The 12,175-nt window shown below is 41.8% G+C and overlaps 1 protein-coding gene across 2 annotated transcripts in view; it reads right to left on the reverse strand.

Annotated features, from left to right (window-relative positions):
• The window catches only part of LOC115197471 (transcriptional enhancer factor TEF-1-like), a 108,661-nt gene extending 97,094 nt beyond the window's left edge, over positions 1-11,567 (reverse strand). Inside the window, exons 1-2 of one of the 2 annotated variants that reach the window (XM_029759031.1) lie at positions 11,334-11,567; positions 10,820-10,924 (exon numbers count right to left, since the gene is read on the reverse strand). The gene's annotated coding sequence lies outside the window, so the exon portion shown is untranslated. The remainder of the gene's footprint in view (positions 1-10,819; positions 10,925-11,333) is intronic. The other variant, XM_029759029.1, reaches the window with a different exon arrangement.
• Positions 11,568-12,175: the final 608 nt, after the last annotated feature.

Raw genomic sequence — 12,175 nt, forward strand, 5'->3', positions numbered from 1 at the left:
AGTAGGATCCTTCCTTGACACTCCGCAGGGTTAGGAGCACGTGGTTACAAAGAGGGCTGTGAACCCTGTGTGTCCCTGGGCTAAACACTGATACAACATCCGTTAGATAACAGTAACGGTGCTCAGGACGCAACAAATACTTTTTCAGCGCCGCATAATGAAATGTACAAACCCAATATATTCAAATAGTCAAAGACACCTTTTATTAACCGAAAGAAGTGCAACAGCGTGATGGGGGCTTCTTTTCTTTTGGACTACATCTGACCTCTTGTAAAGTAAATTTGTCAAAAGAGTTTAGATATCCACTGAAATAGTCTGATACCATATTCCTGTGTATCATAACTGTTAGTACTGAACCAACGTTGCAGTACAGTAAAATAGTAGCATAGTGCCAATACCATTGCAGGAACCAAAAATTGTCCTCAATGTATCTGCTATAATAAGGTATTTTTCTTTACTTGTGGTATAAGCAGTACATGCTGTCAATACTACTGTACTGTACTCAGTCCATGGAAAGGAAGTAGTTGAAGCCTGGATTTCCCATTTCAGAACAGGTCAAAAACTCTGATGTTTGTTTTAGCTTCATGCTCTGACTCATGCATTGACGGATGGTTAGCATATTGCTCTCATGACACATGGTTCGTGGGTCCCTACCATCTGTAGACTAAACAGCTAACAGGATCTATCACTCTCTCTCAACTGGGATTCTCTGCCTCTAACCCTATTACGGGGCTGAGTCACTGGCTTACTGGTGCTCTTCCATGCCGTCCCTAGGAGGGGTGCGTCACTTGAGTGGGTTGAGTCACTGACGTGATCTTCCTGTCCGGGTTGGCGCCCCCCTCGGGTTCGTGCCGTGGGGGAGATCTTCGTGGGCTATACTCGGCCTTGTCTAAGGGTAGTAGGTTGGTGGTTGAAGATATCCCTCTAGTGGTGTGGGGGCTGTGCTTTGGCAAAGTGGGTGGGGTTATATCCTGCCTAGTTGGCCCTGTCTGGGGGTATCGTCGGACGGGACCACAGTGTCTCCCGACCCCTCCTGTCTCAGCCTCCAGTATTTATGCTGCAATAGTTTATGTTACGGGGGGCTAGGGTCAGTCTGTTATATGTGGAGTATTCCTCGTGTCTTATCTGGTGTCCTGTGCGAATTTAAGTATGCTCCCTCTAATTATATATATATATATATATATATATATATCTTTCTCTATCTTCTCTCAGAGCACCTGAGCCCTAGGACCATACCTCAGGACTACCTGGCCTGATGACTCCTTGCTGTCCCCAGTCCACCTGGTCATGCTGCTGCTCCAGTTTCAACTGTTCTGCCTGCGGCTATGGAACCCTGACCTGTTCACTGGACGTGCTACCTTGTCCCAGACCTGCTGTTTTGTACTCTCTCTCTACCGCACCTGCTGTCTCTAACTCTGAATGATCGGCTATGAAAAGCCAACTGACATTTACTCCTGAGGTGCTGACCTGTTGCACCCTCTACAACCACTGTGATTATTATCTGACCCTGCTGGTCATCTATGAACGTTTGAACATCTTGGCCATGTTCTGTTATAGTCTCCACCCGGCACAGCCAGAAGAGGACTGGCCACCCCTCAGAGCCTGGTTCCTGTCTAGGTTTCTTCCTAGGTTCCTGCCTTTCTAGGGAGTTTTACCTACCCACTGTGCTTCTACATCTGCATTGCTTGCTGTTTGGAGTTTTACGCTGGTTTTCTGTACAGCACTTTGTGACATCGTCTGATGTAAAAAGTTCTTTAAATGAATTTGATTGATTGATCAATCAGGATTTCTATTTTTGGAAAAGTAAGGGCCTTAGATTAAAGCTGTCAGATGCTTTAAATTACGCTGAGGCAGTGATTTGTGTCACTTAATTGTATATCAGTAAGAATTAAAGTGGTATAATTTTTTTAAAGCTTGTGGAGCAATATATATAATCCCATTGATTAAATACAGTGCATTCAGAAAGTATTCAGACCCCTTGACTTTTTCCACATTTTGTTACGTTACAGACTTATTCTAAAATGGATTAAAATAACTTTTAATGACGACAGAGGTTTTTAGACATTTTTGCAAATGTATAAAAAACAAAACAGAAATACCTTATTTACATAAGTATTCAGACACTTTGCTATGAGTCTCGAAGTTGAGCTTAGGTGCATCCTGTTTCCATTGATCCTCCTTGAAATGTTTCTACAAAAAAAAAAAGCCGCGAGGTGCCCAGTGACGTGGGCCTACCAGACGAGCTAAATGCCTTTTATGCTCGCTTTGAGGCAAGCAACACTGAAGCATGCATGGGAGCACCAGCTGTTCCGGACGAATGTATGATCAAGCTCTCCGTAGCCGATGTGAGCAAGACCTTTAAACAGGTCAACATTCACAAAGCCGCGGGCCAGACGGATTACCAGGACGTGTACTCAAAGCATGCGCGGACCAACTGGCAAGTGTCTTCACTGACATTTTCAACCTCTCCCTGACTGAGCCTGTAATACCTACATGTTTCAAGCAGACCACCATAGTCCCTGGGCACAAGAAAGCGAAGGTAACCTGCCTAAATGATTACCGCCCCATAGCACTCACATCGGTAGCCATGAAGTGTTTTGAAAGGCTGGTCATGGCTCACATCAACACCATCATGCCAGAAACCCTATACCTACTCCAATTCACATACCGCCCCAACAGATCCACAGATGATGCAATCTCTATTGCACTCCACACTGCCCTTTCCCACCTGGACAAAAGGAACACCAATGTGACAATGCTGTTCATTGACTACAGCTTGGCGTTTAACACCATATTGCCCTCAAAGCTCATCACTAAGCTAAGGATCCTGGGACTAAACACCTCCCTCTGCAACTGGATCCTGGAATCCTGATGAGCCGCCCCCAGGTGGTGAGGGTAGGTAACAACACATCTGCCACGCTGATCCTCAACCCTCAGTGGTGCGTGCTTAGTACCCTCTGTACTCCCTGTTCACCCACGACTGCGTGGCCAAGCACGACTCCAACACCATCATTAAGTTTGCTGACGACACAACAGTGGTAGGCCTGATCACCCACAACGATGAGACAGCCCATTTGGGAGGAGGTCAGAGACCTGGCAGTGAAATGTGGTGCCAGGACAACAACTCTCCCTCAATGTGGGCAAGACAAAGGTCGTGGACTACAAAAAAAGGCGGGCCGAACAGGTCGAGAGTTTCAAGTTCCTTGGTGTTCACATCACCAATGAACTATCATGGTCCAAACACACCAAGACAGTTGTGAAGAGGGCACGACATCACCTTAATCCCCTCAGGAGACTGAGAAGATTTGGCACGGGTCCCGAGATCCTCAAAAAGTTCTACAGCTGCATCATCGAGAGCATCCTGACGGGTTGCATCACCGCCTGGTATGGCAACTGCTCGGCATCTGACCGTAAGGCGCTACAGAGGGTTGTGCGTACTGGGCCAAGCTTCCTGACATCCAGGACCTATATACTAGGTGGTGTCAGAGGAAGGCCCAAAAAGTTGTCAAAGACTTGGTACCGGAGCGCCAAGTGGTACCGGAGCGCCAAGTTTAGGACCAAAAGGATCCTTAACAGCTTCTACCCCCAAGCCATAAGACTGCTGAACAATTCATCAAAGGGCCCTCCGGACTATTTATATTGACCCCCCCTTTGTTTTTACACTGCTGCTACTTGCTGTTTATTATCTATGCATATTCACTTTACCCCTACCTACATGTACAAATTACCTCAACTAACCTAGCCCATACATTGCACCCCCACACATTGACTCGGTACTGGTACCCCCTGTATATAGCCTTGTTATTGTTATTTTATTGTGTTACTTTTTGTTGTGCGGGCTGTTGATACTGATGAGAAGGGATAATGAAAGCACCCTCATCTGTCCTTACCCTTCTAACCCTGTGGTTTGGTGTGTCCTAACTCTACAGTTACAGTGTTGCTGTACAGGGCCAAAGTGCAGCCAGAAGAAGCTGGCAGGCAGAGGTTCCCTGCAGCTGCAGCTAGCGCTGGAGCAGATGCTCAGCTGTATGTTTTTAGGTGGCACCCACCATGTACCTTGTGGAGCTAAACGTGCAGTGCATCAGACTGTGCTGAAACTCTCCCTTTGTGACACAGGGTATACCTCAGGGCACGGAGGGAGGCCCGGGGAACAGGCGGTTAGAGTGGCCGGCCCTCCTGCAGCCAGGTCTCCGGAGGACGCCCATTGTACCCCTGCTCTCCAAACAAAGCCTGCCCCCCTGCCCCTGCACCAGCACTGCAACACACCAGCCCAGTGCACCACGCATTGTTGCTCTAACAAACCTGCTCCCAAATGTTTATTTCATATTCATTTTCTCTTTCTGTTGAATTGTCTCTTCCTCCCAAATTACAGCCTTCCTCTGTGGCCACCACACATTTCATTTCCTGCAAGTATCACATAACACGGAATCTTATCAGGCCAGAGAATTGAGACCTCTCTCTCTCAGGCACTCTCTCAACATTCATTTTCACTACTCTGAGAATAAGACGAGGAAAGGACAGAGGGACCGAATGACACATCGTTAACACTGACACCTAATTTAGTTTCCATGACTTCTAAAAATGTTTAAAATGGCCATTTCAGACTTTAGAACAGCAGAGGGATGCCCATTTGCAATCAGATGAAATTGTGAGAGATTCTTGTTTCACACAGCAGTGCATCCTTCCCCCACTAAGAAGGTGAATCCCCTGTTCACCTGTTTCATAACACTGTGACGAAACCAATGGTTTTTAAAAGACATGGAAATAACATTTCGTTTTTGGGGATAAAGTCCAGGCATTTACATAGAATTAATTCTGACTCCTTAACATTTACTGTTGAAGAAAAAGCCCTTTATAATAAAGCCATAATAACATTTGCGATGTGGCATAGGCTAGAGTTGAGCAGAGGTGTTTTTAGGAACATTAGCTAGAAGGGTTCATAAAAAAAGTGCCCTTTTAAAAAACACATTTCATGCAATTCTACGTTAAAAGAAAATCTTAAAAATGTTGTTTTTCAAAGTAGCTCATCTTGAGATAGGCTATTGCCAATAGGAGCGTATCGGCCATCACCGTGAGTAGTAGCCTATGGCTTACAACATTAACAATGTCTACACTGTATTTCTGATCAATTTGATGTTATTCTAATGGACAAAACAATGTGCTTTTCTTTCAAAAACAAGGACATTTCTAAGTGACCCCAAACTTTTGAACGGTAGTGAATCTATTGGTTGTACAGACAGATTGGTCTTCTCTTTTCAGTAGGCAAAAACAATACGTTTTTCCCGCAATTGTATTTTGAAATTTGTAAAAGGCAAACAGACAGCCGGAACCAACCATATAAATATAATCCATAGATGGCAGTTCCCATTCAAGTCAGAACTGGCAGCCATTGCTAGTGTACCCATGAGTTTAATAGTCTAACTGCCAGGGTAAGAGGTTCTAAAACCCTTCTATGGATTATATGTCTATGACCACTACTGCAAAAAGCTGTACATTTGGCACCAATGGGCCTTCCCGACTGTAGGCAACCAACTGGTAACTGCCTAAATAAAAGGAAATATTTGAGTAAATGAGGGATACAAATAATATGTTATGGTGTGGGGTGCATTTTCCTGGCATGGTTTAGGTCCACTTGTAGAATCTATGCCAAGGTGCATTGAAGATGTTCTGGCAGGTCTTGGTGGCCAAAGACCCTTTTAAGATACTATGGTGGTGTGTCCTGTATTTTGGCAGTTACCTGTATGTGCTTGTGATCAAATTTAATCCACAGTTATTTTTTTATAATCTATTGATCCTCTGTGGTAAAATAATGCTCTCTGGTGTATTTTGAACATTGAGAGTGGTCTCCTGTTGTTGGATAAGAAATTGGAATGTTTTATATTTCTTGCCCAGCCCTTGACTCACACAATTTACCAGTCACATTTGATTTATTATGCAGTTTATTTTAATTGGTTTATTACTCAGTTATCCAATCAAGGCAGGGGCCCCCATTTATCCACGTGTACCCCCTACCACCTCTCCTCCCCCCATCTGACGAATAGCAGAAGCAGGCTGTTTATACCTCATTGAGAGCGGACTCCTGAATCCTCCTGTGGTTGGCAGTTGCATAACAAAAGGCATTATATATATATATATATATATATATATATATATATATATATATATACAGTTGAAGTCAGAAATGTACATACGTTGAAGTCAGAAATGTACATACACCTTAGCCAAATACATTTAAATTCAGTTTTTCACAATTCCTGACATTTAATCCTAGTAAAGATTCCCTGTCTTAGGTCAGTTAGGATCACCACTTTATTATAAGAAAGTTAAATGTCAGAATAATAGTAAAAGGGAATTATTTATTTCAGCTTTTATTTCTTTCATCACATTCCCAGTGGGTAAGAAGTTTACATACACTCAATTAGTATTTGGTAGCATTGCCTTTAAATTGTTTAACTTGGGTCAAACGTTTTGGGTAGCCTTCCACAATATGTTGGGTGAATTTTGGCCAATTTCTCCTGACAGAGCTGGTGTAACTGAGTCAGGTTTGTAGGCCTCCTTCCTCGCACACGCTTTTCCAGTTCTGCACACAAATTTTCTATAGGATTGAGGTCAGGGCTTTGTGATGGCCACTCCAATACCTTGACTTTGTTGTCCTTAAGTCATTTTGCCACAACTTTGGAAGTATGCTTGGGGTCATTGTCCAGTTGGAAGACCCATTTGCAACCAAGCTTTAACTTCCTGACTGATGTCTTGAGATGTTGCTTCAATATATCCACATAATTTTCCTCCCTCATGATGCCATCTATTTTGTGAAGTGCACCAGTCTCTCCTGCAGCAAAGTACCCCCGCAACATGATGCTGCCACCCCGGTGCTTCATGGTTGGGATGGTGTTCTTCGGCTTGCAAGCCTCCCCCTTTTTCCTCCAAACATGACGATGGTCATTATGGCCAAACAGTTCTACAGTGGATTTAAAAAGTCTACACACCCCTGTTAAAATGCCAGGTTTTTGTGATGTAAAATAATGAGACAAAGATAAATCATGTCAGAACTTTTTCCACCTTTAATGTGACCTATAACATGAACAATTCAATTGAAAAACAAACTGAAATCTTTGAGGGGGAAAAATAAAAAATAGAAAACTCACAATAACCTGGTTGCATAAGTGTGCACACCTTTAAACTAATACTTTGTTGAAGTACCTTTTGATTTTATTACAGCATTCATTATTTTTGGGTAGGAGTCTATTAGCATGGCACATCTTGATGTGGCAATATTTGCCCACGCTTCTTTGCAAAAGCGCTCCAAATCTGGCAGATTGCGAGGACATCTCCTGTGCACAGCCCTCTTCAGATCACCCCAGAGATGTTCAATTGGATTCAGGTCTGGGCTCTGGCTGGGCCATTCCAAAGCGTTAATCTTCTTCTGGTGAAGCCATGCTTTCGTGGATTTGGATGTGTGCTTTGGGTCGTTGTCGTGCCGAAAGGTGAACTTCCTCTTCATCTTCAGCTTTCTAACGGACGCCTGAAGGTTTTGTGCCAAAATTGCCTGGTAATTGGAACTGTTCATAATTCCCTCCACCCTGACTAAGGCCCCGGTTCCAGCTGAAGAAAAACAGCCCCAAAGTATGATGCTGCCACCACCATGCTTCACTGTGGGTATGGTGTTCTTTGGGTGATGTGCAGTGTTGTTTTTGCGCCAAACATACCTTTTGGAATTATGGCCAAAAAGTTCAACCTTGGTTTCATCAGACCATAACACATTTTCCCACGTGCCTTTGGGGGACTTGATGTTTGTTTTTGCAAACTTCAGCCGGGCTTGGATGTTTTTCATTGTAAGAAAAGGCTTCCGTCTTGCCACCCTACCCCATAGCCCATTAATATGAAGAATACGGGAGATTGTTGTCACATGTAGCACACAGCCAGTACTTGCCAGAAATTCCTGCAGTTCCTTTAATGTTCCTGTAGGCCTCTTGGAAGCCTCCCTGACCAGTTTTCTCGTCTTTTCATACATTTTGGAGGGACGTCCAGTTCTTGGTAATGTCTCTGTGGTGCCATATTTTCTCCACTTGATGATGACTGTCTTCACTGTGTTCCATGGTATATGTAATGCTTTGGAAATTATTTTGTACCCTTCTCCTGACTGATATCTTTCAACAATGAGATCCCTCTGATGCTTTGGAAGCTCTCTGCGGATCATGGCTTTTGCTCTGAGATGCAACTAAGAAAATGTCAGGAAAATCCTACTAGAACAGCTGAACTTTATTTGTGATTAATCAGAGTCACTTTAAATGATGGCAGGTGTGTAATGACTTCTATTTAACATGAGTTTGAATGTGATTGGTTAATTCTGAACACAGCCACATCCCCACTTATGCAACCAGGTTATTGTAAGGTTTTTATTTTTCATTTTTCCCCCTCGAAGATTTCAGTTTGTTTTTCAATTGTTCACATTATAGGTCACATTAACAGTAGGAAAAGTTCTGACATTATTTATCTTTGTCTCATTATTTTACATCACAAAAACCACAAAGACTTTTTATATCCACTGTATTTTTGTTTCATCAGACCAGAGGAAATTTCTCCAAAAAGTATGATATTTGTCCCCATGTGCAGTTGCAAACCGTAGTCTGGCTTTTTTATGGCGGTTTTGGAGCAGTGGCTTCTGCCTTGCTGAGCGGCCTTTCAGGTTATGTCGATGTAGGACTCGTTTTACTGTGGATATAGATACTTTTGTACCTGTTTCCTTCAGCATCTTCACAAGTTCCTTTGCTGTTGTTCTGGGATTGATTTTCACTTTTCGCACCAAAGTACGTTCATCTCTAGGAGACAGAATGCGTCTCCTTCCTGAGCGGTATGACGGCTGCGTGGTCCCATGGTGTTTATACTTGCATACTATTGTTTGTACAGATGAACGTGGTACCTTCAGGCTTTTGGAAATTGCTCCCAAGGATGAACCAGACTTGCGGAGGTCTACAATTTATTTTCTGAGGTCTTGGCTGATTTATTTAGATTTTCCCATGATGTCAAGCAAAGAGGCACTGAGTTTGAAGGTAGGCCTTGAAATACATCCACAGGTACACCTCCAATTGAATCAAATGATGTCAATTAGCCTATCAGAAGCTTCAAAGCCATGACATAATTTTCTGGAATTTTCCAAGCTGTTTAAAGGCACAGTCAACTTAGTGTATGTAAACTTCTGACCCACTGGAATTGTGATACAGTGAGTTAGAAGTGAAATAATCTTTCTTTAAACAATTGTTGTAAAAATGACTTGTGTCATGCACAAAGTAGATGTCCTAACTGACATGCCAAAACTACAGTTTGTTAACAAGAAATTTGTGGAGTGGTTGGAAAACGTGTGTATGTAAACTTACGACTTCAACTGTATATACACACACACACTACATATATAATATATACTGTATATATTTCCTTAATGTATTTTTTGCTCCCTCTTAGGCCCCCCACTGGCCCAGGAGCTTCAGCCCCGGTAAGCCCCTGCATTAATCCAGCCCTGTTTCTAAGGCTGTGGAGACTGCTTTTCCCTGTACAAAGAAGCAAAAATAGCTGGCGACTCAAAAATCAACCATATTATAATGCCATTGATAAGCTAAATGAACAGATAGCACTGACTAGGCACACAGGAGCCATATGGTGCTTCAACCACTAGCGCCTGTTTCTGGTATAACAATAGGCTGGCCTAGACAGTGAGGCAGCCAAACAAATGGTCGTTAGTCCCCATTTCCACTGCGCGGAGGGGTAAGCGCAAATGTCAGGATTTGCATTTTTTCCCCCTCTACAGGTGCATGAAGTACTGAAAGCAGATGTCAACGGACTGGAGAATAGGACGGTTTGCCCATGGTGATTCAACAGCTCCATACACTCACAGCCTAAACACAACCGAGACAATAAAATACCCCCTTTCCATTCCTTCCTCCCCTTGTCCAATGTTCCACACATCCTCTACTCCCAGAAGTAACTCGTTTTGCACCTGCCACCATCCCTCTGATTTCAGAAGAGGTTTAATCTTCGATGTCCCTCTTGACTAGACAAAATATTTATTTCAAGCTTTATTTTAAATGTAACAACTAATAAAGTCTACTTTTAGGAAAGTGATAATCACATTAACTTTACCAATGGTCTGATTAAAAAACTGTTTCATAACACATCACGCAGGAAACAAATACTGACAAGTAAACCTGAATACTTGACAACATTAGATTCAAGTCAGTACTTCATTGAAGATATCGCTGAATTATCTAAATGAGATGAGATGTTTCACATTGTGCCAAAAAAAGTATTAGAATTAAAATGAAACTTCAGAAAGCAGGTTATTAACATTTGATTAAGCATGATCAAAACCAACTTCTAATCCATGGGTTCATGGATTAATTGCTGGCATATTTTCTAGGATGAGAGAATGGTGATTAATGCAGTATTTCATTGCATTTAATCACAGCACTGATAAACCAAATTACAAAAATATTTTCAGTGATAAGATGATGTTCAAGCGTCTAGTTTCTTACCCAGATTCATGAAATCACAGGAGGGAAAGGTGCAGTATTACACAAGTGAATCATTAACAAAGGCTACTCTGTATAAACTTTCTCATTCAAACATAATACACCAGATAGTTAAAATCATTTTAAAAATATGTTTATTTATATGGGAAATGTAAAACTAACTTTTAAGGAAAAGTCCTTCGGGGGTAAATATCATACCCAACAATAATTCCACACGCAACAAGTTACTGATAAGGATACAATATTTATATCAACGAAATTGTATATTGGAAGAATACAACGTATATTCTACTTACAGTTATCAAAGGGCCAAATGAAAACCCGAGGATGCAACAAGTCCTTCTGACTCGTATGCTTTGTTGCGCACAGAAAGCAAAATATCCCTGACGGCAACTCCCTGCCTGTACGGGGAAAAACACAAAGATAATAACTTAGACGCATGTAAAGTAAACCATATGTGTTCTACAGTACTTGGTGGATACACTGTTGCAATATCCAACATTTTCTTCAGGAAAAATGTAAAAAATGTCAAAGATGTTCATGCAATGTCGGACGACGTCTATGGACAAAGTGAAAGGCACAGCTCTCCGACGTAGGCTCCAGCCAGCCAATATGGCACGCTCGCATAGTTTCTACAATTTATTTCACAAGTGGCTTAATTCTATTACATACATTAGATACATATTTGTGATATAGTAATCAACCTTCAATATTTATTTTCCAATTAAATCTGACCACTTTTGATTTTCCAGTAGTCTACTATACAAACGCACCACAATAACTTTTCGTAAAAAGTAGTAGCAAACTTACCTTAAAACACCTCTATTATGGTTAATTGTAACAATTTTCGCTGTATTTCGGTTTTGCTGTAAGGGCTGAGATGTTTGTTTTTTTCAGAACTGCCAAGGATTTTTGTTCTTCAGAGCAGCCGGCTGAAGTGTGTAAAATTCACTGTGCATCTACAGAGATGTGAAGTATGTCCGGAATGAGAGCAGGAATGAAATTAACGCAAAGATGGAGTTCGTGGGGCGGGGCGAGAGTGGCGTCATCATAAACTGTGATGCCACTGAGAAACACGGGTGGGAGGGACTGTACTTTTACACAACACTACTGCACCCAAACTCCATTCAAAGAAACGGACATCTGTGAGCATATTATAGTTTAAACTATCACTCTGTCATTTTTCTGTTTAGAAAAAAAATCACACGTAGATTCCAAGAATGATCCACCAACTAATAAGATTGTTGGTTGACAATATATTATCAATAAGATACATGTCTTTCCAAACATATTTAGTAAAAGAAAACCTGGCTGTTGGAATTTATTATGTAGCCTAAGAGATAATGTTCCTGTCCAAGTTGATTTTCAAGTTGCCTAGCAATGCATCTGCATTGTTATTATCATGGCATGTTTGTTTGTGTCACTAAACATTTGTTATTGCGGGTGTAGCGAAATGATTGTCTTTTACTCCAACAGTGCAGTAATATCTAACAAGTAATATCTAACAATTTCACAACAAAACACCCAATACACACAAATCTAAAGTAAAGGAATGGAATTAAGAATATATAAATATTTGGGTGAGCAATGTCAGAGCAGCATAGACTAAGATACAGTAGAATAGGATAGAATACAGTATAAACATATGAGAT

Source organism: Salmo trutta, chromosome 7 (assembly GCF_901001165.1).
Source record: "Salmo trutta chromosome 7, fSalTru1.1, whole genome shotgun sequence".
Taxonomy (NCBI): Eukaryota; Metazoa; Chordata; class Actinopteri; order Salmoniformes; family Salmonidae; genus Salmo; species Salmo trutta.